The sequence below is a fragment of the Gallus gallus genome, chromosome W (genome assembly GCF_016699485.2).
Source record: "Gallus gallus isolate bGalGal1 chromosome W, bGalGal1.mat.broiler.GRCg7b, whole genome shotgun sequence".
Lineage (NCBI taxonomy): Eukaryota > Metazoa > Chordata > Aves > Galliformes > Phasianidae > Gallus > Gallus gallus.
Window position 1 is genome coordinate 5,302,058 of NC_052571.1, and position 24,339 is coordinate 5,326,396.

A 24,339-nucleotide genomic window follows, 5' to 3' on the forward strand; every position below is an offset into this window, starting at 1 on the left:
TGGCCCACATTTGTTCATTTATTGCTTGGAGGTTGTGTAGCAACCTCCATTTCCCTGATTTCTTAGGGATCACAAAAATTGGCGTATTCCAGGGGCTAATAGAAGGCTGAATATGCCCCTGCTCCAATTGTTCTTTAACTAACTGGTGCGCAACCGTCAGCTGCTCTCTAGTTAGGGGCCACTGCTGTCACGGAGTTACCTAGATAGATCTGTGCCTGTGACAGGGGGGCAGTAGGCTCGCGGGCCCCCCTCCCCCCCGGCTTCCCGAGAAAAATGAAGCAGCGGCAACGATCTAAGAAGGAGAACTTATTTTACTAACTATGATGTTGGGATGCAAGATGACACGATATAATACAATCTAATTGGGAGTAAGGATAATAAACCAAATGAAATGAGGGAGAGAGCGAAAGAGTGATAGAGAGGGAGAGAGAGAGAGTGAGAGAGTTTCCGAAACCAAAAGCCTTACTTGATGAAGGCGCCCGGCTTGGAAAGCACACCCACTCCTCTCCTGGCAGCAAGCGAAAGTGAAGAAAAACCGCGCGCAACCAGATGACGTATCTTCCGTGATGTGTCTTCCTTCTCTGACCGTGAGGTCCTCTGGGATACGTAGTTCTTCTCTTTTGTCCATGATGTTATGATGTGGAATACCAATAGCGAAGTTACAAAACCATGACAACTGCTCAACCCACACCAGCTCATCAGTTTTCCATGGAATCCGGGGGGTTGGCGGCTGTGAAACAGTGGCCATCCCTAAAAAGGTGGGACCAACAATGTTGCACCGAACTGCGAGAGAACATCTCTTCCAACGAGTCCTCCCAGCCCTCCCGGGAGGGGCATAACGTAAGGACAAGTTGCAACTTCCTGACCTTCTGGGAATCTAAGCTTGAGAGTCTTAAGACTGCACTGTGGAGTGGCACCTCCCCCTACTCCTTGCACCGCATCTATAGCATTAACAAGAGGCCAACTCTGCGGCCAATTCTGTTGGTTTATAACAGTCACATCTGCTCCTGCGTCCAACATGACCGAAACCTGAACTGTGTCATGCTCCAGGATAAGGGTTAGCACTATCATGGGCCTAGTTTTCATCTGGTGTACCAAGGATACAACGGCATCTTGGGTGGAACCGAACCCTCTGTCACCCCTTTCAGGTAATTGAGCAGTCTTGTGTGTGGAAACCCTTTTGTAAACTACCAATTGCGCTATCCTGGTACCCGCAGTAATAGTCAGTGGAGGTGTTAATGTATAAGCGCACACCATTATTTCCCCTGTATAATCTGCATCTATTACCCCAGGCAAAACTATTAATCCTGCTGAAGATCTCCCTATCAATAATGCACCAATATCAATAATCAAAGTAGCATAGCGTAGCGTGACTGTTAGCATATCGGGTCAATATTGCAACTATCACACTGCAGCACGTATCTACAGCCACGCAGGTGAATCGCTGTCTCCTATTCTCAGGGAGTGGTCCAATAAAATCAATCTACCATACCTCTCCGGGTTGTTCTCCCCGGTGTATCTGCCCCACCAGTTGGAGATATTCCCCTCCCCGTCTAAGGGAAAGGCATACCTCGCAGTTGGTTATCACAGTTCAGACTATGTCTGACTGTAAATGTATTCTTTGCTGAGCTGCCCACACCGTTGTTGCATCCCTACCTGCATGTCCCGCATGGTCATGGGCCCACTTTGCTACTTCCTCATACTCTGCCCTACTACTTTCTCGAACCACTGCTTTAACTTTTGCTAGCTCGTCAGCGTGGTCTCATCCTCCTGCTCTGTGTGTGCATCTACATGGAAGAACCGCACAGCCTGTGTTTGTAACAAGTCCCAAATGTGCTTCCGATATTCAACTCCCCATACATCCTATCTTCCAATCATCACGCTGCCATTTTGCAATCCAGTTCACAATTCCCTGTCCCACAGTCCAGGAATCACTATATACATGACAAATACAACTGGGTGGAGTGGCATCCAAACACTGCCAAACTGCAACCAGTTCAGCCAGTTGAGCACTTCTTCCTTCACCCTCTGTCACTAAATGTATACGGGTGAATGGGTTTAGGGAAACTGCCCTCCATCTGTTCTGATCATGTTGTATGTGGGAGCTTCCATCCGTAAACCAGGCATGTTGCCACTGTTCTTGGGTAAGTTGTTCATAAGGAACCCTCCAGTGCCCCATCTGGAAGTTTACTTGGTCCCCTGGGCCAGAGTCCAGGAGACCATTTTCAGTGTGCACTAGATCGTGCAATGTATGGAACACAGAGTGGCCTGGCTTTGCTCTGTCCTGGATATACCATTTCATTTTCACTATAGTAGCCTCCTGGGCATGACCAATTTTTGTGTGTCTGTGCTGGGGTCCACGCCCACTCTAATACTGGCACAGACTTTCTTAGTTGTACTTCGTGGCCGGCTGTGCATGCCTCAGTGTCCAGTAAGGCCCAATATGCTGCTAACATTTGCTTCTCAAAAGGGGTATACAGTTCTGTGGATCCCACCAGCCACCAGGACCAAACTCCCAGCGGCCTCCACTGTTGGCCCTACAGCTGCCATAGGCTCCATTCAGTCACATCTTGCTCCACAGAGATGTGGAGCTCCACCAGCCCCTGCCAAATAGAGTAGAGTTCCATATGTTCTTGAACTAGATGTTTGACTTCCTCAAATGCCCTAGCCTGTTCTGGTTCCCACTCAAAGCGGGCCTTTTTCTGACTTATCCGATAGAGGGGCCTCAGTACCCCAGCGAGTCCAGGGAGGTAAGGCCTCCAAAATCCAACTGCTCCCAAAAAACACTGCATACCACGTTTATCAGTGGGAGCCTCCCACTCTGCTAAACTCTGCCACGTTGCCTCGGGGACCTGTTGTACTCCATGAGACCATACAATACCTAGATATTTCACCTCTTGAGAGGGGCCCTGGATTTTCTTAGGGTTAACAGCCCAACCTCCCTGTTTCAGAGCTAACTGCACCTGTTGAGACAAGGCTTCCACTGCATCCTGACTGGGTCCCTGAATTAGAATATCACTGATATACTGTACTATCTGACAATCAGGAGAGCTCTGCACCCCCAGCAAAGTCTTATGGATGGCTTGGTGACAGTATGTGGGGCTATGCTTGTAGCCCTGGGGCAACTGAGTAAATGTATATTGATTGACGCCTCAAGTGAATGCAAATTGACCTTGTGCCTGAGCTGGTATTGGCACAGTGAAAAATGCATTAGCCACATCTATTACCATGTACTATGTCCTGGAGTGCGCTTGGATCTTATGCACTAAAGTAGCCACCTCCGAGACAGCAGATGTAATAGGCGAGGTCTTACTATTGACTGCACAGTAACCAACCGTCATTCGTCATCTGCCATCTGATTTCTTTACTGGCTACACCAGACTACTGAAGGGGGAGAGAGCATGCCAAATTACCCCCACTTCCATGAGAGAGTTAATGGTATCCTGTATCTCTTTATCTCCTCCAGGAATTTTTTATTGCCATAACCAGACAACATCCATTGCAATTGGAATAGGTGCCTCATGTGGGATAGTTCCCACGATCACAGAACGGCAATGAATCCACCACGGGGTCCCAGATGCCCATAACCAACCTTCTATAGTTCTAAGGTAGTGCCCCACAGTACATCCATCGCTAATATATATTCACCCATTTGTGCTATCATAACCCGATATTCTCGTGGATCCCAGTTTCCTATCTGCATTTTTATTTTCGTCATAATCCCCAGCACCAGCTGGTCCTCCAATCCCCAAACCAGCTGATTTTCCCCCTTAAATTGCTTTGGATTCCCTGATAAGACTGTGGCCTCTGCCCCCGAATCTACCAATGTCATTACCCGTTGTTGATTATTAGGTGACCAATGGATTACACAGAATACAAAAGATCAGGGATCCCTTCTAGCCACCTTAGCCCTTGGTCCAGGGGCTTGGTCACACTCCAATTCAGATTTTTCATGTGTCAGTTTGGAGTGCCCCAATGACTCCCAAGGGTACCCAGAGGTCGTAGGAGGTGGAAACGCAGGGATTCCAGATTCATAGAATCATCATAGAATCATAGAATCACCAAGGTTGGAAAGGACCTACAAGATCATCCAGTCCAACAGTCCACCTATCACCAATAGTTCTCACTAAACCATGTCCCTCAACACAACGTCTAAACATTCCTTGAACACCTTCAGGGTTGGTGACTCCACCACCTCCCTGGGCAGCCCATTTCAGTGCCTGACCACTCTTTCAGAAAAGAAGTATTTCCTAACGTCCAGCCTGAATCTCCCCTGGCGCAACTTGAGGCCATTCCCTCTAGTCCTATCACTAGTTATACGAGAGAAGAGGCCGACCCCCAGCTCACTACAACCTCCCTTCAGGTAGTTATAGAGAGCGATAGTCTCCCCTGAGCCTCCTCTTCTCCAGACTGAACAATCCCAGCTCCCTCAGCTGCTTCTCATAAGGCCTGTGCAGGGGTAGAGCACTCGGAATAGGGGTCTGCTCCTTCGTTGCCTGATGGACACATTTCTTAGCTCCCAGTTTTTTTCAAGATGCCTTAACTCCTCCAAAGGTTTACCATGTAAATCTTCCTTCAAAACACCCCTAAGAGTAACTGGATCATGTCCATTCCCCTGGAGGGGATCGAGGTCTCGATCAGGGTGCTGATACTCAGGGCCCTTGTTTACCTTCGCTTGATTCCCCACTCAATCCAGGGAGATCACTTAACTGATGAAGTTTTTCAACCACCTGTTCCAGCATGTTCCCCTGTTCTCCCAGTAACAATGGGATCATATAGGGTTTCCATTTCTTAAGGCAACCAGCTAATACTCTATTTCGAATACCAGCCATCAGGGGTTGCTGCAAGTATAACTCTGGGCTGGCCATACCAATCGCTACTTTCATTCCTTCAGCCTTCAGAATCTGTATAGCCTGTCAAATGGAGACCCACTGCATGCTAGAGAGGGACCATGATCCTTCACTTGTATAATGGTCCCCCAACCCCTTGTTGATGACTGTAATCAGGGGAAAGTTATTTTCTACCTGCACTCACCTTAAGGCATAATGTACATATGGGTATGAGGTTAATGGAAGAAATCTTTTGGAATCCTGGTCATCTATGTACACTGAGTGAGGCCCTGACTCCATTGGGTGAACCAACCATTGTGGCGGTTTTTCCCCTGGTGCAATTTTAAACTTATCTATAAGAGCTTTTATTTCCTCAGGGTCAAAATCCTTAAGCTCATCCTTATGAACAGCTCCCTGGTCACTCATTACTAACTTGTGCCCAAATACTGGGGCTGCTCTCGCTCCATTTCCGGGGTGGGGGAGAACCAAAGGTTCTGACCCTGAGTCCCCTTCGTCACTATTACTCCAAATGTCACCATCCCAAGTTTCAGGGTCTCATTCAGGGTTGGCAACAATCGCCCTCACTTGCAGCCTTCTATAGACCCCTTTCTCGGCCCAGTATCAGCGCTGAGTTGTCATTTTTACAGCATACTGAGTTGCCAGTTTTGCACACTTCTCCTACATCATTTTCCCATGCTCTGTTGCCTGCAGCAGGGCCTGTCGCTGTAAGATGAGCTCAGCTTGTACTTGATGAGTCCGCCCTTTCTCCCTGTCAATCTCTTGGTGCAGCACCTGATTCGTTTCAGCCATCAGTAAGCAGCTAGCAGGCACTCTGTCATTCATCCCAAATGAGACAGGTGAGTCTTTGATTGCATACCAGGGGCTGGTGTAAACTGACTCCAGTAAGCTAAAACCACTATGGGCTCTTTTGCTTCCCATGGCTCTAGTCCTATTTTTGCATACATTTCAAGCTGAGCCCACAACATACTCCATGGTTCACCTTCCCAGCCAGGTCTCTTCACTAGAGGAGACACAGCCTCAGACTTGGTCTTGTGAAACATAATCAAACACACACTCACAGTGCAACAGTGCAATACTGGGGTGGACCCAATTTGATGTTGGGGGAGTGCAGTCAGTAATCCTGTGTATATATATATGTATATAGATATGTGTGTGTGTAATGCATGTTAATTACTGTTTGTTTGTATATATATATATATATATATATAAAGCATGATGTAGTTTTGTGGAATAAGGGGCGAAATGTCATGGTTTTATGATTTTTGTTATCGGTATTCCACATCATAACATCATGTAAAGCACTGGGAGTTAAAGAGTTAATGCCCTACTTCCATGGACTGCCAATTTACTGAATACCTGGCTCTCAGAGGAGAAGAATTACATACCCCAGAGGACTTTGCGTACAGAGGGGAAGATAAGACCCACAAGTCATGGGACTCGCTCTCTTTTCTTGCTGTCTGGCAGTGTGTGGGTGTGCTCCCCAGCCATTTCGCTTTCAATTCAGAGTAAGGCCTTTGATTTCGGACACTCTCTCTCTCATTTTATTTGATTTATTAGCCTCAATTCCAATTATATATTGTATTATAGTGTGTTATCTTGAATTCTGATATCATATTTAGTAAACTAGTTTTCCTCCTCAGATCGTTGCCACTGTTCTGTTTTTTTAGGCCCATCTCCCATCACCCTACTCTTTCCCCATTTCCAATTTCCCCTTTTCCAGGGCGTGCGTCCCCTGCCCCATTAGTCACAGAACCAAGCCAAACCAGACTGTGAACCGCCAACAACCTCCCCTCCCCTTTTCTGGGCCTGTGGGCCTACTGTTCCCCTGTCACGGACACAGAGAGATCTAGAGATAACTCCGTGACACATAGCGACTACACTGTCACTCGTTTCTCAATATGCAGAAAGATCTACACTGAGGGAGGGGGAGGTGCAAGTATTCAAAAGCTCAATTAACTCCTTACCTCCCCAGGGAGGTACACACCTATCAAACAAATGCAAATGCTCAAATCACTCCTCCCTTTCTTTCAGGAGATCTCACAAAAGACAAAGAGGCGCAATCAACACTTTTTATGTTTCAATATGAGCAGTGATCTTCTTGGAGAGGCACACAGGTTTAAGTCAAAAAATATCACTCCTCGCTTCCCCAAGAGGTACACACAGGAAAAGGTTCAAGCAAAGTAAGTTTTGGTATGCGGAGTGTTCTTGGAGAGGTACACATGTTTAAGTAAAAAAAATATCACTCCTCTCAACTCCAAGAGGCGTACACAGAAAAAAAGTAAATCACAAAATGTGGAGTGGTCTTCCCAGAGAGGCACACGCATATTAAACAAATGCAAATACTCAAAATTACTTCATACGTCCCTGAGAGGTATGCACATAAAAAGTTCCAAAAACACAGCTATGTTTCAGTATGTGGAGTGATCTTCCTGGAGAGGTGCTCACGTCTAAGTTATCAAAAAAAAAAACACTCCTTGCAACTCCAGTGATGTGCGGAATCAAACTCTATAACCCAAGCAGGTTATAAAGCAGGTATGATTTATTTGATGATTGCGCAATCAATCGGGTGCAAGGGGGATCACTCCACCAAACCTGCACACAAGCCAGAAAAAGCACTACAAATTTATAAGCCAAAGCCATACATATTCAGCAAAAATTCTTGGAACCCATTTACGTATCCATTGTTCTTCCAGAAAATCATTTACATACTACCCCTCTCTCGGCGCATGCGCTGTCCGTAATAGGGGTCTCCCTCTGGTGGTCGTGGGGATGAAGTCAGAAGTCTTCCTCACAAAGGCTCGACGTCTTCCTCGGTCTGACCTCTTTACGGTGCATTGAAACCGGTCACAGTCATTTATTTTGTATTGTTCCTTTCTTTATGTTTGCACAGCTGACCATGAAATGTCAAGATATCCTCCTCCTTCCCTGGTTTCTAAAGCTAGCTTATTTAACCCCTATATGATCAAACCCTAGGCCCACCTGAACTCTTGATTTCCAGGAGGTACACAGAAAAGGTTCAAACTATATCTGGAATGACAACACTCTCACGGCAGGTATCCTGCCTCGACTATGTCATTAAAAAAACGTTTCTCTCCAATTTAAAGGAGGGAGAGGAGGTTCTTTTAATATACGTATACTCGACGTGAGATTAAGAAACAACAGTTTAAATGTTGGTCCGAACAGTTTATTACAAATCCAAATCAATCAGGGAGATGGGAAAGGGGAGGCCGGCAACTATCACGAATTAGGGTGATGGAGAAGGGAAAGCAGGTGATAGGAAAGATAGGAAAGAAGCAAGAATTAAGTAAAGCGGGGATAGTCACCACCAAGATCCAGCAGCATTCTGTTGCAAACCATTCCGATGGTCTGAGTCCAATACAGGAGAAAAAGCGCAGGGGGAGAGCAGCAGCAGAGTGGCCAGCCTTAGGCAGCAAGTGGGTACAGACAGAGCAGGCCCAGGAGAGTCCATCAGCAGACAGGCATCATGTCATGAGGTATCTGATGTCAGACACCTACCCTCTAGGTTGTAGTTCCCTTTTTTATCTTTCTTTTGCCAACATGGCATTCCTGGGCACTTTGGTAAGAGTCATGTGCAGGCAGTCCTGGGCGCTTAGATCATGTGCAGCACCCCTGAGATGGCTATCTCCCTTGAGATGAGCCCACATAAAGACTGCTTCCCAGACATTAAACTGCTGCTCATCTCTCTCTTGTTGCCCTGGGCCTGCAAATCTTCAGACAAAAGATTACTCCAACTTAGACCAAGACTTGACCAGACTTGTCCATCTGTGTTCCTCAGCAAGCTTTGAGACAAAGGTGCAAAAATAATCATATCTTACAGATGGTGAATCCTCAGTCCATTGAACTCAGGCCAGTGTGTCAGCTTCATTGTTTCCTGGTGCTTGTAGGGGTTGGTGGCCAGAAACGGGGTAAACGTATACGGTCCTGTGTTTAACCACATTCCATATGTCTAATCACATATCTCTGCCCCAGATTAGTCTGGTGTGGATACTCTATTCCTGGGTGGCCCACTGTGCAATCCAAAGAGTGAGTTCCCAGTACACAGACCAACTATCTGTGCAGATATTCAGGATTCCGCCACCAGGTTCCTTGTTTATAACGACCCACACAGCTCGCAGTTCTGCCCATTGGCTACCCTGACCATCCCCCTCTTCAAAACAAATTGTTTCAGTACAGGGATGGTGTGCCACTGCTCTCCACTTGCGTGGGTTACCCTTGCTGGACCCATCCGTGTACCAGGCATCTTCAGGAATGGGATATTTCTCTTCCCAAACAGGACTCTCCTCCAGTGGAGTGACCACTGTCTCTTTTGGTGTGTCACTGTGATACAGCAACAAGCATAGGATCTTCTGGAATTCTGAAATGGTGACAAAGACAGGCTACTCCTCCGGCTGAGACAAGCGACCCATCGTGCCACTGTCTGTGCTTGGGCCACCCCTACCTCAGGAAGGTGTGTCTGATCTTTCACTCACCACTAAATTGTCAAGGCAGTCTTTACTATGAATTCAGATGTTTGGGTTATTGGCTCTACCGCCTGTAATGCAGAATGGGCAGCCAATAATTGTTTGTCAATCATACCATACCTCTCTTCTGCTCCATGCCAGACCTGAGACCAGAACCCAACTAGGGTTTGAATGGAATTCTGGCATTGCCATGGGCCTTAGCCAAACCTGTCCTGAGTTACATGGACATCAAGTTCGGCTGGAAGGGTAGGATCGAATATACCTAGAGCCTGGGCCTGTTTAACAGCTAGGTTTGCTTGCTGGAAAGCCTCTTGTTCCGTTCTCCCCCAGTCCCATTTTTGGCCTTTCTTTGTGAGTTGATACAAAGGCCTCAGCAGCTGTGCTAAGTTAAGTATAAAGGAATGCCGCTATCCCAATATACCAAAAAATTCTTACAGCTGCCTTGGCTCGGTAGGGACTGGGAACGTCTGAACCTTGTCTATCATGGCACTGGGTAGTGCTTTGGTCTTTCCTGACCAAACTACACCCAGGGATTTCACCTACAGGCCTGGTCCTTGCACCTTCTGTGAGTTTGCAGCGTACCCTTTCTCTTGTAGATAGGTACTCAATCCATCTACTGCCTTTCCTAATGCCTCCAGTGACTCAGATGTCAACATGAGATCATCAATATAGTGGTACAGTTTGATGTTATTGGGATTATTCCAATTTGCTAGGTCACGTGCCACTAAGTTATGACAATAGGTTGGTGAGTGCATGTACCCTTGCAGCAGGACCTGAAATGTCCACTGCGTGCCTCCCCATGTAAATGCAAACTCATCTTGCAATTCTTTATGGATGGGAATACTGAAGAATGCATTTACCAAGTCTAGGACACAGTGGTAGGTTTCTATTTCGCTACTCAGTGTGTCCATTGGGGAGGCAACATTGCATACAGCTGCATGAATGGGCAGCGTGACCTTATTCAGTTCTCTGTAATCTACAGTCATTCTTCATGTGCCATCTGTCTTCCATACTGGTAATAAAAGCGAATTATACAGGCTATGTGCATGTCTCACGATTCTTACTTTTTCTAGGTCCTGCACTGTTCTTGTGATTTCCTCTTGCCCCACTTGGGAGTCTATACTGTTTGGTATTATTAATCCAGCACAGCTCTGGCAGGTGAATAGGTTCATGTTTTGCATAGCCTCTTAATATCGCCTACACAGCCTGGATACTAATACATCTCTCTCTCAGTCTGAACTTTCCCACAGTCATCTGGAGATTCAGACTCCATAGTAAATCTATGCCCAGGACTGTGGCAATAGACATATTTTACTTCTAGGGAAGGAGACACCCAACCCCCAACTTCAAAAATGTCTGTGTGACGGGGATGGTGTGTCCCCAGAACTCACCAAGCATCACCCTATCTCAATGGAATTTAGTTGGATCACCATAAATAATCAAAGTTTCTGTGTCTGTATCTACAAATGCCATCACTTGCTGTATGCTCTTCCAGGACTGAAAAAATTGTTAATTTAACATAGGGCCTCTGGTACTGTCTGGAGTTCCTAGGTGCAGGGGGGCTAGCATCCCCTGTGTCAGTCGCTTACCAGCTGGTTCGGCCCGGTTCTGTGACTAGCAGGGCAGAGGGACCCGTGGATCCCAGCCCCAGAAAGGGAAACAGGAAAAAGGGTAGAGAGAAAGGCCCAAAAAACAAAACACTGGCAACGATCTGAGGAGAAAGAAACTAATTTACTAAATACAGTATTGGAATGCAAGATAACACACTACAATACAATATAATTAGAATTGAAGCTAATAAATCAAATTAAATGAAAGAGAGTGTTCGAAAACTGAATGCCTTACTCTAATGCTGAGATGAGACATGCAGTCAGGGTGAGCAGAAGTTAAGAGAGAGAGCCAGGTCTCGTGACTTTGCCAGGTGTTATATCTCCTCTCTGAACGCAAAGTCCTCTGGGGGTATGTAGTTCTTCTTCTCTTCTGGGACAGGTACCCAGAACTGGAGCATTAACTCTTTAACTCCCAGTGCACTACATGATGTTATGATGTCGAATATCAGTAACCAAAAATCATAAAACCATGACATTCCTCCCCTTATTCCACATCACTACATCATGATTAATATATACAAATGAACAATAATTAATAAGCATTAAACATGCGTGCACACACAAATATATATACATGAAATTACTGACTGCACTCCCCCAACATCAAATTCCCCTCTGGTACACATGGAACATCCTCATCTTTCTGCATCACCCACCAAGCGGACTCAGGTCCCTGGGCAAAAACAATTCCACGAAGAGGTTTGCCCTTCCCAGAAGCTGGAAAGACCCAAACCACTTTTCCCAACATGCTCTTTACATGTACTACAGGGATCTTATCTCCCTAGAAACAACTGAATTAAGGAAAATAAGATAGCTTAAAAGTTATGTGTTTTCATGGGGTGCTGAATCAGGAGCTGCAGATATTACCTTAGTAAGCTAGGTTTGGTTGCCGATAACAGATGCTTTTCTACAGACTTAGTACAGAAAGCAAGTCTCCTGTTTCTCCAAATAAAACCGTTAGCCATCCTATCTCAGGAATGCAAGGTAGCAGGCTCGGAGAGTAAAACCACAAATTAACAAAGAAGCAGTGGATTGGTGGATAGAGTTGTAGCTGATAAGACGACCAACCAAAGCCAGCCAAGCATCCTCCAACTTGACCCAGGTCAAAGAAAATTAAGACAACGGCCTTCAACAGAAAGACAACCAAACAAACACCAAGAGATACGCATGCGTAAAAGAACTAAGACTTGAGGTGAAGGGGGGAATATCAATCATTCCGGTGACTCACTGTAATAACCCAGACGCTTCTTAGACATCTAACACATATGAAAGCAGCTTGTTCTTTAAGTATGTGCCTTTCTTGACCTCTGGTATGGTGCCTAGGTGGGAATACCCCCTCTGCATCCGGTGCGTACGCAGTGCAAATTAAACATACCTGTTTTATAACTACCATGTGGTTATAGAGTTTGATTTCCAGACATCAGTATGTATGGAGCTGGCAGGACCATTGCGACTGATAGATCCTTGAATATAGACCAACCAGGTGACTTCTGCCAAATGCTATTCCCAGTGCCTAAATGTTCCGCCACACATTGCTTTCAGCATGGTTTTTAACAACCCAATGTATCATTCAACTTTACCAGAAGCTGGTGCATGATAGGGAATATGATAAATCCACTCAATGCCATGACCTTTGGCCCAAGTATTCACAAGGCAATTTTTGAAATGAGTCCAATTATCGGACTCAAATCTTTCTGGAGTGCCATGTCACCACGGGACTTCTTTTGCGAGACTTAAGACAGTGTTTCGGGCAGTAGCATGGGGTACCACAAATGTTTCAAGCCACCCACTGGTTGCCTCCACCATGGTAAGCACATAACGCTTACCATCGCGAGATCATGGCAAGGTGATATAATCAACCTGCCATGTCTCCCCATATTTATACTTTTGCCATCGCCCTTCCTCCCAGAGAGGTTTCATCTTCTTGGCTTGTTTAATGTGGCACATGTGTCACAGTCATGAATAACCTGTGCAATAGCGTCCATAGATAAGTACAACCCTCGATCTCTAGCCCATTTATATGTTGCATCTATTCCTTGATGGCCCAAGGTCTAGTGAGCCCACTGAGGCAGAAATAATTCACTCTTGTGTTGCCAGTCCAAGTCTATTTGATTCACCTCAAATTTGGCAGCTCGATCTACCTGATGGTTGTTTTGTTGTTCTTCAGTAGTCCGACTCTTGGGCACATAAGCATCTACATGACGCACCTTTACAACCATACACTGTATTCAAGCAGCAATGTCTTTCCACAGTTCAGCATCCAAAATAGGTTTACTCCTTCGTTGCCAGTTGTTCTGTTCCCACTGCTGTAACCACCCTGTAGGGGAAGTGTTGAATCATGGCTGGAATCACTGCTTGATCACCTGAGGCAAGCACTGAGTCAGCCATGGGAGCACAGGTGAAGGCAATTCACCTGTGTGACCGGAAGGGGTGGAGCCTGGCTCCACCTCTCCTAGATCCCATTTAAGGGTTGACTGGGACTGGTGAAGGATCTGTTTCTGGAGATCACTCCCTTTGGAGTTTTCTACTGCGAGCCTAGAACATGGGTATTTCATTTATTTTTAATTATCTCTTTCCACCATGATAATCTTTCTAACTATACAACCTGTAAAATACCATCCTAACTACACCATGACGCTAACTATATATTTGTTGATTGTACACACCCCCAAAAGGCCTTTGCTGCCATCCATGAGTCAGTATAAAAATAAAGCATTGGCTACCTCTCCCGTTCAGCAACATCTAAGGCCAGCTGGACTGCCTTTACCTCTGTGAACTGACTTGATTCTCCTTTTCCTTCAGTGGCCTCTACAACTTGTCTTGTGGGGCTCCACACAACAGCTTTCCATCTCCAATGCTTCCCCACAATGCGACACAACCTATCTGTGAACAGGACACATTTCTTTTTATTTTCTGGTAGTTCACTGTATGGTGGGGCCTTTTTAGCCTGCGATACCTCTTCTCCTGGTGATGTTCCAAACTTCTTACGTTCAGGCCAGTCCATAATCACTTTTAAGAGTTTTAGACTTGGACTGGCAACACAAGAGTGAATTATTTCTAGCTTGGTGGGCCCATGAAACTTCGGGCCATCAAGGAAGAGATGCAACACATAAGTGGGCTAGAGACCGAGGGGTGGGCTTAACTATGGATGCTATTGCACAGGTTATTCATGACTGTGACACATGCACAACAATTAAACAAGCCAAGAGTATGAAACCTCTCTGGGAGGAAGGGCGATGGCAAAAGTATAAATATGGGGAAGCGTGGCAGATTGACTATATCACCTTGCCAAGATCTTGCAATAGTAACTGTTACGTGCTTACCATGGTGGAAGCGACCACTGGGTGGCTTGAAACATATGCAGTACCCCATGCTACCGCCCGAAACACTATATTAGGTCTGGAGAAACAAGTCCTGTGGCAACATAGTACCCCAGAAAGAATTGAGTCAGATAATGGGACTCATTTCAAAAATTCTCTTGTAAACACTTGACCAAAGATCATGGCATTGAATGGATTTATCATATTCCCTATCATGCACCAGCTTCTGGTAAAATTGAACGATACAATGGGTTGTTAAAAATACACTGAAAGCAATGGATGGTGGAACATTTAAGCACTGGGAGAAGCATTTGGCAGAAGCCACCTGGTTGGTCAACACTAAAGGATCTATCAATCGTGATGGTCCTACCGAATCCAGCTCCCTACATGCTGTAGAGGGAGATAAGGTCTCTGTAGTACATGTAAAGAGCTGTTGAGAAAAGCAGTTTGGGTCCTTCCAGCTTCTGGGAAGGGCAAACCTCTCTGTGGAACTCTTTTTTCCCAGGGACCTGGGTCCACTAGGTGGGTGATGCAGAAAGATGGGGATGTTCAATGTGTACCACAAGGGAATTTGATGTTGGGGGAGTGCAGTCAGTAGTTCTATGTATATATATAAAGTATGATATAATGATGTAGAAGAAGGGGTGGAATGTCATGGTTTTGTAATTTTGCTATTGGTATTCCACATCATAACATCACGGACACAAGTGAAGAACTACGTATCCCAGAGGACCTCATGGTCAGAGAAGGAAGATACATCATATGGTCGTGCACAGGCTTTCGCTTGCTGCCAGGGAGCAGAGTGGGTGTGCTTCCAAGCTGTGCACCTTCATCAAGTAAGGCTTTCGGTTTCAGAAACTCTCTCTCTCTCTCTCATTTCACTTGATTTATTATCCTTACTTTCAATTACATTGTATTATATTTTGTCATCTTGCATTCTGATATCATAGTTAGTAAAATAAGTTCTTCTTAGATCGTTGCCGCTGCTCCCTTTTTTTTTTGGGGGGGGGGGGGGGGGGGGAAGCCAGGGGGCCCACAAACCTACTGCTCCCCTGTCACAGGCACAGATTTATCTAGATAACTTTGTTACAAAACCTGTTTGAACATCATGTTGTTTGTATAATCAGCTATTCCATCTGGGATGTAAGCATCAAAATTCAAATCATGCAACATTGCATATAAGTACCAGGCAGGTGTCTCCATCAGTGCCCTTACTCGGTTATATATGAACACAATCCAACAACAAGAAACATGACATTAATAAGAGGCCAATAAGTTCCTAAAAATGTAATGGCCTTTAATCCCTTATACAGCGCTCCTAAAATAAAGAGCGGATTCATAGCTGGTAGTTGCTAAAAAGGGAAGGAAAAAAAAAGTGGTACAGTGTCCGGAGTTTGGCAGACTGCCCAGACTACAATTTAATCTATGAAGGTCAAAGGAGCTACCAGTGCTTCACACCTCTCCGGCTTAAAGAAATCCTTTTTTTCTTTCTGCTAACGTTTAAAGCTTCAGTGTGCCCGCATCCTCCACCAAAAACTGTTGTGGAGTTATCTAGATCAATCTGTGCCCATGACAGGGCAGCAGGCCCCTGCGTCCCCTGGCCCCAGAATGGGAAGGGAAAAGGGGAAGGGTAGGAAGATGGGAGCTGGGCTAAAAAACAAAAACAAAAAAAACAAACAAACAAAAAAAAACAAAAAAAACCACCAGCAGCAGCAATCTAAAGAGGAAAACTTAGTTTTACTAAATATGATATTGGAATGCAAGATAACAATATAATACAATATAATAGAAATTGAGGCTAATAAAACAAATAAAATAGAGAGTGTGTCCAAAACCAAAAGGTCTACTTTGAGCTGAAGGCACATGGCTGGGGAGCACACCCACACAATGCCAGGCAGTGAACAAGAGCCAGGGAGTGAGATCCCATGACTTCCTCCTGTGGCTTATCTTCTTTTCTGAACGTGAAGTCCCCTGGGATATGTAGTTCTTCTGTTCTGAGAACCAAGTATCCAGAAAGTTGTCAGTACACAGAACTGGAGAATTAACTCTATTACCCGTGCTTTACATGATGTTATGATGTGGAATACCGATAAAATAAAACCATTACATTCGTGAATATAGTTTTGAAGATCCTCCATGGAGGACCATAAACCTGTGTGTAATGGTATATCAGATTTAGTGGGCCAAGCCATATGGCATGCTGCCATCAACCAATCCATTATCAAGTGATTCTCATTGGTATATTGGATGGTAGCGTATAGCCTTTGTCTAAGGGCAGGGTGTACAGTAATGGATGCCAATTTACAGATTTCTGGCCTGTTGACCATAACACTTTCTGCCCCGAGTCTCATAACCTCAAAAGCCAAGCTGGTACACTTTCCCTGGGCTTTTGTTGGAATCACTGTACCAAGCCCATTAATTTAGTTGCTGTATAAGGGCAGGCTGTTACATGTAAATGGGTTTGGACAGGGGGCCACTGATCAGGGGACACCCCTGCTGGTCTATCTTGTATTTTTTTTGTTGATGTTTTTTGAGTTATTATGGGACAGATCTCAAAGGGATCCACTGCAGATGGAGCTTCGAGCTCCGATTTGAAAGCCTTATCTTCTGGATCAACCAGGTCCATCGATTCAGGAACCTGGGTATCATCTACTGAAATGTTACAGACCTGCTTCATTGGGAGATTGACTTGATTTTTTTCCTGTCAGTATACCAAGTTGGTGTTCTAATTTTTTGATGTGGTCTCATAACAGTTCATTTTCATTTTCTAAAGTACCGGTTGCCATTTCGGACCGAATTAAAGCATTTAATAGCAGCCATGCCACGGTAGAAGCAGCTAACTGACATTCTTTTGTAACTAATATATCTTTGCTTAACCCATGAAAGAAATCCACCATGCAGGATGGGGAAGAAATATTTCCCTTAACCCACAGGGGACCCCATTTTTCAATTATAGTCACCAGTTCATAGTAAGGTGATCTCAGAAATACTAGGATCTGTCCAGGGATGGTTTGTTCTAAGGGAGGTAACGTTCTCCCCCCTGACCCATTTGAAGACATTCCACAGAAAAGACATTTTTTTAGTATTTTGGACTAGCTGGCTCGTCAAATGTACAGTTGGAAGAGTAGCACAGTTAGGATGGTATTTTACAGGTGTTATAGTTGGAAAGATTACCATGGCAAAAAAGAAACAATCAAGGAAGAAATACTTACCCGTATCCAAGGATCTAGGCTCGTAGTAGAAAACTCCAAAAAGGAGCAATCTCCAGAAAAAGCTCCTTCTCCAGTTGTAGTCAGCACATAACTAGGGTCTAGGAGAGGTGGAGCCTGGTTCCACCCCTTTTGGTCACACAGCTGAATTCCCTTCACCTGTGCTCCCAGTGCTGACCTAGTCCTTGCCTCAGGTGACTCAAAAGTTCCCATACAGGCCCAAAAACAAAACAGTGGCAATGATCTGAGGAGAAACAAACTAATTTACTAAATACAGTATTGGAATGCAAGATAACACACTATAATATAATTAGAATTGAAGCTAATAAATCAAATTAAATGAGAGTGTCCGAAAACCAAACGCCTTACTCTAATGCTAAGACAAGACGTGCAGTCAGGGCAAGCAGAAGGGAAGAGAGAGAGCAAGGTCTCGTGACTTTGCCAGGTGTTTTACCTTCAAATAATTATTGGTCTTATTTCTAGAGGATCTGAGGTTCCCCCATCCTCTAGTTGGACTTCTGTCTTCTTGATTTTCCTTTTATTTTTTAGCTTCAATTGGAATCCAAGGATCCTGCTGGTCTAAGTCCTTTTCCCCTTCTAATGATATAGTTCTTAATTTTAGAGGGGAAATGCCATACAAAGGTGGAGCAGCTTGCCCCATCAGAAATATCATTTTATTTTTCACTTACCTGATAGTCTTTTAAAAGCTCATTTTTGTCTTTCAATCCTTACACAGAGGAAGGATATACATTAATATTTAGTAGCAGCAGCTATGCTACAGCAGATGCCTGCTAATACTCTTTCCTGGGTTGTTAGTTATGTTTGTTTTAATTCATTCAAGTATTTGGCTATCTTGACAAGGGAATTAATAATAGGACCATTGTCCCTTATGGCTCCCCATTTATCATGTCCGTGTAGCAGTCAGCCACAGGGAATCCAAGGGTCTCCCCCAGGTGTTCCTCCTTTGGGGGTATTATGGGTCCCAGCAACCAACCAATGCATTACCCATTTAAGATAATCCATCCTAAGTACAGTGCTGTCAGGCCTGCCTGACTCCCTAAGTGTAACAAGATAGAAAGTAAAACAATCACAGCAGAGCAGCAAGATCCTAGGCTACAGTGAGGAACAACTCACTCAAATGCAAAAGCAAACAAGGGCACAGCAACAAAGGAAAGAAACTTACCTTCAGAAAACCTTAGATACACATGAATCTCCAGTAAAATACCTTTACCTCCCCCTGTCAACTCTTAAATGAGGTCTGGGAAGGGGGTAGAGCCAGGATCCACCCCTTCCAGTCACTCAGCTGCATTGCATGCACCTGAGCTCCTCTGGGTTGGCCCTGCCTTCCTACCAGGTTTTCAATAACTGTTTCAAGCCTTGACTTAGTATTTCCACTACACAGGGCCATAGGGAACCAATTGCTCAGGGTCCCTTAATTTGGGAGGGAGAAGGCCCTGAGTAGTTGTATTTTAGTAGTTTGGATAGGGTTATCCATTAGTAATGTTTTTACATTCTAGCTGTTTCATTCAATTGCTTAGTAGTTCATTTTCATTCTTAAGATGCTGTTCTGAGGTTTTTATATTATTTAAGGCCATTAAGAGAGGTCAGGTCATGGTGGATGCCGTAGAGTTTTTCCTTGTTGATCAAGATATCCTTTCTTAGGGCCTCTGAATATAAACCCTTGACAGCTACCATTCACACTGAAAAGCTGGTGATCATCTCCCCGTCCCTTAACAAGCCTCCTCTTTCTACTATAGAAGCCAGCCTATGCAACAGAGAACCTAGGATTCTTAGGATGCGCCCAGGTTATTTCTTTTCTAAGGCAACAATCTCTTTGGTGCACCCTTTAACAAGTTATCTCAGAATTTATACCACTTTTGGTAGATTCTCCTGCTTGGATTACCTGGTGTAAAGACAAGTGATAGCAAATATAGCTGCTTTAAACCAGTTTCAGATCACTGAAGATAGGTAGCAGTTACAATCCAGTAATAAGGTATGAATAGCTTATCCTTTTCCAAGTACCAGAGCTCACCAAACACTCCAAGGGACACAATCTTTAAGTAAAAATGTTTCTTTTGGTGCTATCAGCCCTTAAATGAGGTTAGGGAGGGGTGGAGCTACGGTCCACCCCTTCCAGTTGCACAGATAATTTGCTGTGCTCCCAGGGTTAGCTATGCTTCTTTACTAGGTGCTCAATCACTTGTTCAGGCTGTGACTTAACAGTTCCCAAAGGATTTTTGTCTGAGGAGCAAGACAGCAGAATTTAGTATGAAAAGATGTAGTTAATTCATTAGATGTAATGATAGCTGTTCCAAAAGTAATGTCTTTTATTTTATGATGTTGGCCTACAATGTCAGAGGCAGATGTTGGTGGGATGGCAGTTGAGGTTGAACCTTCCCACCAATATTTCGATCCGTGTTGTTGCTGTACAACAGATGGCAACAGAGGGGCAGTCTGACAAAATGGTGTCTGACATGGAAGTGGGTATGGAGCAATGGTGTGTCACTGAATTCCTCCCTGCGAAGAAAACAGCACTATTGACATTCATTGACACTTGCTGAATGTTTATGGAGACCAAAAAGTGGATGTGAGCACAGTGAGGGGTGGGTGGTACATTTCAGCAGTGGCAACAGTGATATGAATGACAAGCCACATTCCAGATGGCCGTGCAGACTCTTATGAACACAGCATGCAGGTTCTTGTTTGTGACTGGTCAAAATGTACAGCTAATGGTTGTGACTATGTTGAAGAGTAGTGTTTTATAGCTAAGAATTTATCAAATAGTGTTATTGTGTTCTTTGTATCCATTATAGTTTCCATGGAAATAAATAGGAGGCATTACTTTCAGAGCATCCTATGTAAATGCTTCTTTACTATTATCCTGTGCTATGATTATACAGAGCCTTACCTGTACAGAAAAAAAACAGAAAATCTTTCAGACTAAGACATTCTTTTTCCAAACAGTCCTTCACAACCCACAATTAAAATATTTCCAGTAAATCTGGAATTGGTGAGGAACATCAGCCTCCAGCATAGGACCCTTCAGCTTAACATCTGCATTCTCTCTTGTACTTGTCCAAAAGGGCTGTTCTTAAAAATCACTCAAGTTTGATATGTGCTCTGGCAGCACTTTTGGCATTGGGTGTTTTAGTTTAGTTCCTGTGACACAGCCTCTTAAATTCCACAGAGATTATCAGTAATGGTAACAGTAATTCCAGTAAGTGTCCCAGATTTGCCACGTCTTGCTTGCTGGGGCTGATGGAGACTGCTGCCTTCATGGCTTCATTATAAGTTGCCTTCTTAAGTCTGCCTCCTATAAGGTGGCATTTTGCAGTCATTTGTAAGTCCTTCTCCCTACCATCCTTAAGGAAGATAAAAAAAATAAACCCAAAATGTGTATTTTTTTTCAAAGATCACTTTTTCACAAATCTCTAGCTGCTTTTCCTTCAGTGTAGGCCTGAGTACAAACTCCCATCTAGTTCCATGCACCAGCTGGGAAAAGAAGAAAAAAATCAGGAGGGAGCCAGGTGGGTGGGAAGTGGAGTGACAGCCACGCAGTGGAGATTCAGCTGTGCCCATCGCTGCCCAGGTGCGGTGAGACAAGGAACTTCGGTTGCAGCAAAGCTAGGAGGAGGGTAACGTAGAGCAATGCAGCGGCAGCGGAAGCAGTGCCAGCCAAGCAAGTGAGGAAGCGACCGTGGAGGAAAGGGAGAGGCTGTTATGTTTGGCGCCTGTGGAGGGAGTCATTCCTGCAGCTGCACTTCCGGTCGGCATTTTGTTCTGAGGGAGCGAGAAAGGCATACACACAGGATCCGATTCTATCTTATCTTATCCTATTCTATCCTTTCTCTTTTCTTCCCAACCCGCCACCCCTATCTCCTCTCGGTACCGATTCACCCTGCCTAGGCGGTCCCCTCCCCCGCCCTCTTGCACTTGCACGCAGAGGCGGCCCCCTTGTCAGCACTACTCCCGCCCCTTCGCGGCTCGGACTGTGCGTCGGAACCAGTTCAGCCTGGCCCATGTTGATACTGTGAAGCAGGCTCAGGGGGAAGGGATTTGTCTTGGTCGCTCACCGCTTGGCTCTACATGTTCGCTGCACTGAGGAGGAGGCGGAAGAGGAACTAGCTCCCCTCCCGGCCCGGATTATTGTTGTTATATTATCTCCCCTCCTCCTCCTGCTCCGCGGTGGTGGCTCGGCAGCGGCTCCTCTGAGGAGGGAGGGAGTGGATTTTTCTCCCCCTTTTCGATTCTCGTTGGATTCAGACGACGATTTGTTCAGGTAACTCCCCCCCTTGTCTCCCCTTCCCTGCCCTCTCCAGCAGCAGGCTGGGCCTTCCAGCCTAAGCGGCCCAGCACTGCGGGAGCAGAGAGGGATTAGTTGTTCTCTGAGGTAGAGGGGAATAGGTGGCAATTGGAAGTGTTTATTTCCAGCTCCCCTTTTTTCTTGTTCGGGTTTGGCGGAGGAGATTGGTTCTTCCTAAGCTGCCGGGAGGCCTAGGCCCAGTGGACAACGCAGGCCTGCCGGCCAGCGTCTTTACTCTAGCTTGGGGATTAGAAAGGCGAAACGGCTTCTCAGTAACAGGCCTCAGTCGATAGAGGAGCAGGAGGAAGAGGGAACAATACAATTAGTCGCAAGTGTGTCATATTTATGACTTTACCAGGGCAAGGAAGTAAGATCCCAGTGCAGACAGCCCTCTGAGCTGAGGAAGGAGTAAGTGGAGGGGTAGGAGAAAAGAGGTAATGTAAATATCGTCACTATTCTCTTCACCTTCTGACAAACTCCGTTCTGAATATTCAAATGTTCAGTTGGACAAATGTTTGATCTTTAAATAAGATAGTGATTGATTAGTCTGTTAATAAATTTGTATGTTTATAGTATAAAACCTAGATTTTGTGGGGATGTTGGCACAACACAGGTACCTGCAGACACAGGAAATACAGATAGACAAGCATATTGTGTCAGGCTTCCACACAGTCATGTTTATGTGCTGTAGGTGTTACAGGAACGTGTACTGAAATCAGAAGAAATACTATGTTTTGTAGCAAACAGAAAATGGGAAAGGGGTCATGTGTGAAGTAGTACATTTATGACATTTCAGGGGTCAAGATAAAGATGAGATCTTACCTGAAGTTCTTGGGAATTGAACATGAATTTAATTAAGTGAAAAGTGAGAAATGTTTAAAAAACTTTCTGTTCTTGTCAGACTTGAGGTTGTTATTGGCCTTTTGTGTCCATTATGTTTTAAGTTGCCACTTTAACAGGTCAAATGTGTTTTGTAAATGACTGTTAAGTATCAAGTCTTCACAAATAAGTGGTAGCTAATTTTCAATTAAGTAAATCTTGGACTTACTGTGTGGTAGAGTGTGAACTAATAAAAATACTCCTCCAGAAATTACGTAATTGAGGGAAATTTTAAGATACCAAGTTTCATCTTTCATATAGAAAGGAAATTATAAATGACAAACAAGTATCAATATCTTATAATTTGTCTTTTCAAGTAGATTTTTGACTTGTTCAGGCAGATCTGTTATAATAATAAGTGGCTATTGTATCTGAGAAAATAACTTTCTGGGGTATTGTGTTTAGAGTCTTAAAAACTGCTTTCATGCCTCTGAGTGCCTTTATAAGTGTTTAAAGGGTGAAGTTAATATAGCTGTCACTTGAAAAGTATCATTTTAATGATGTAAATCCATGTAGAAGTCAGTAGTGTGTCTGTGATTTGTATTGGTCAGGGAGCAGTTTGAATTTTTAAAAGCCTGTGGATCCTGCTGAGCCTCAATCTCAGCTTCCCTTCCTCCCTCCTGCTAATCTCCCATTCCTGTCTTTGTGCTGCCTGGTCCTGTTAACGGGGTCTCAGGCCTACATGCACGGAGAAGCAGCATTTACACTTCAAAAAAACAGCTTTTTATTTTTAAACTTTATTAATTGCAGAGGGAGCCACTAGTTGTCTCAGAATGTCCCTATCACCATGCGTAGCTGAATTACTGTTTTCTTTTGGTTGGTAACATGTATAGGGGCTGAGCGTAATTCTGCTTTACAGGAAAGAAAGGACTGTGCAGAAATAGTTGGGTAGTATTCATCATCAGGAAGCAACATTAGCTGTAACATTTCATTGTTTAAAATAACTCTTGTTTTAATAAAAATGCTTATATTAAACTAAGAGTAGTGAACTTTCTGACTTATGTTTCATTTAAGATTTGATTTAAATATATGAGAGATGAGCAGGAAATGAGCTACTGTAGTTACATAGTTCCTGTCAAGTTTGTCTTTTCAGGTTTGTATTTATGATTTTTTTTCTTTTATCAAGTATGCACTTGATAAATGCACCTATTTTTAATATCATAAAAGGGAAATTTAGGATGCTGGCTATTTGTGATTTATAATGTTTGTTTTTGTTCTTTTGAGCCGTATATGAGTAATTATATTACTAAAACAATTTGCAGATCCTTGTTTTGTATGAGCGCAACTTCATTACATGTTTGGGACTCCATGAACAGTCATGTTCATATGATTTCTTGCAGAATCAAGGCAAGATGTAGTAATGTCTTTGAGTTGCAACCATGCTTTTTGTTGTTTGTATGATTATGAAGATAATGCAGCCTTAATGGTTAGTGTATATAATCCTCTATAATATAAATAAACTGTATTTTGAAGGATACGAGATTAAATATATATAGTGAATTAATTTGAGCCAGGGATTGGTGTAACTAGTTAGCAAAGTTAGTGGACAATTGCTAGTAACTAGAAGGAGAAATTATACTTTGATTTTGAATATTTAGATCTAAGAAGAAATTGTTTTCAAATTCAGAACTATATGCTTTCTAGAAATTATTCTATAGGAATATATTCTGCGTTTATCAGTGTGTGG

General features: G+C 44.1%; 1 protein-coding gene and 1 long non-coding RNA gene across 6 annotated transcripts in view; one reads left to right on the forward strand and one right to left on the reverse strand.

The window, feature by feature from the left end:
• Positions 1-560: 560 nt before the first annotated feature.
• On the reverse strand, positions 561-21,588 carry LOC121108208. The gene is made up of 3 exons (XR_005842504.2): positions 21,544-21,588; positions 17,474-17,714; positions 561-750 (listed from the first exon to the last, which is right to left on the reverse strand). It is a non-coding gene; the product is annotated as an uncharacterized LOC121108208 (long non-coding RNA).
• Positions 21,248-24,339, forward strand: part of LOC427025 (Nipped-B homolog-like) — a 159,034-nt gene continuing 155,942 nt past the window's right edge. For 4 of the 5 annotated variants that reach the window (XM_040655189.2, XM_025144549.3, XM_025144548.3 and 1 more), the window contains exon 1: positions 21,248-21,749. The gene's annotated coding sequence lies outside the window, so the exon portion shown is untranslated. Of the gene's footprint in view, positions 21,750-22,131; positions 22,208-24,339 lie in introns of all 5 variants that reach the window. The other variant, XM_046905108.1, reaches the window with a different exon arrangement.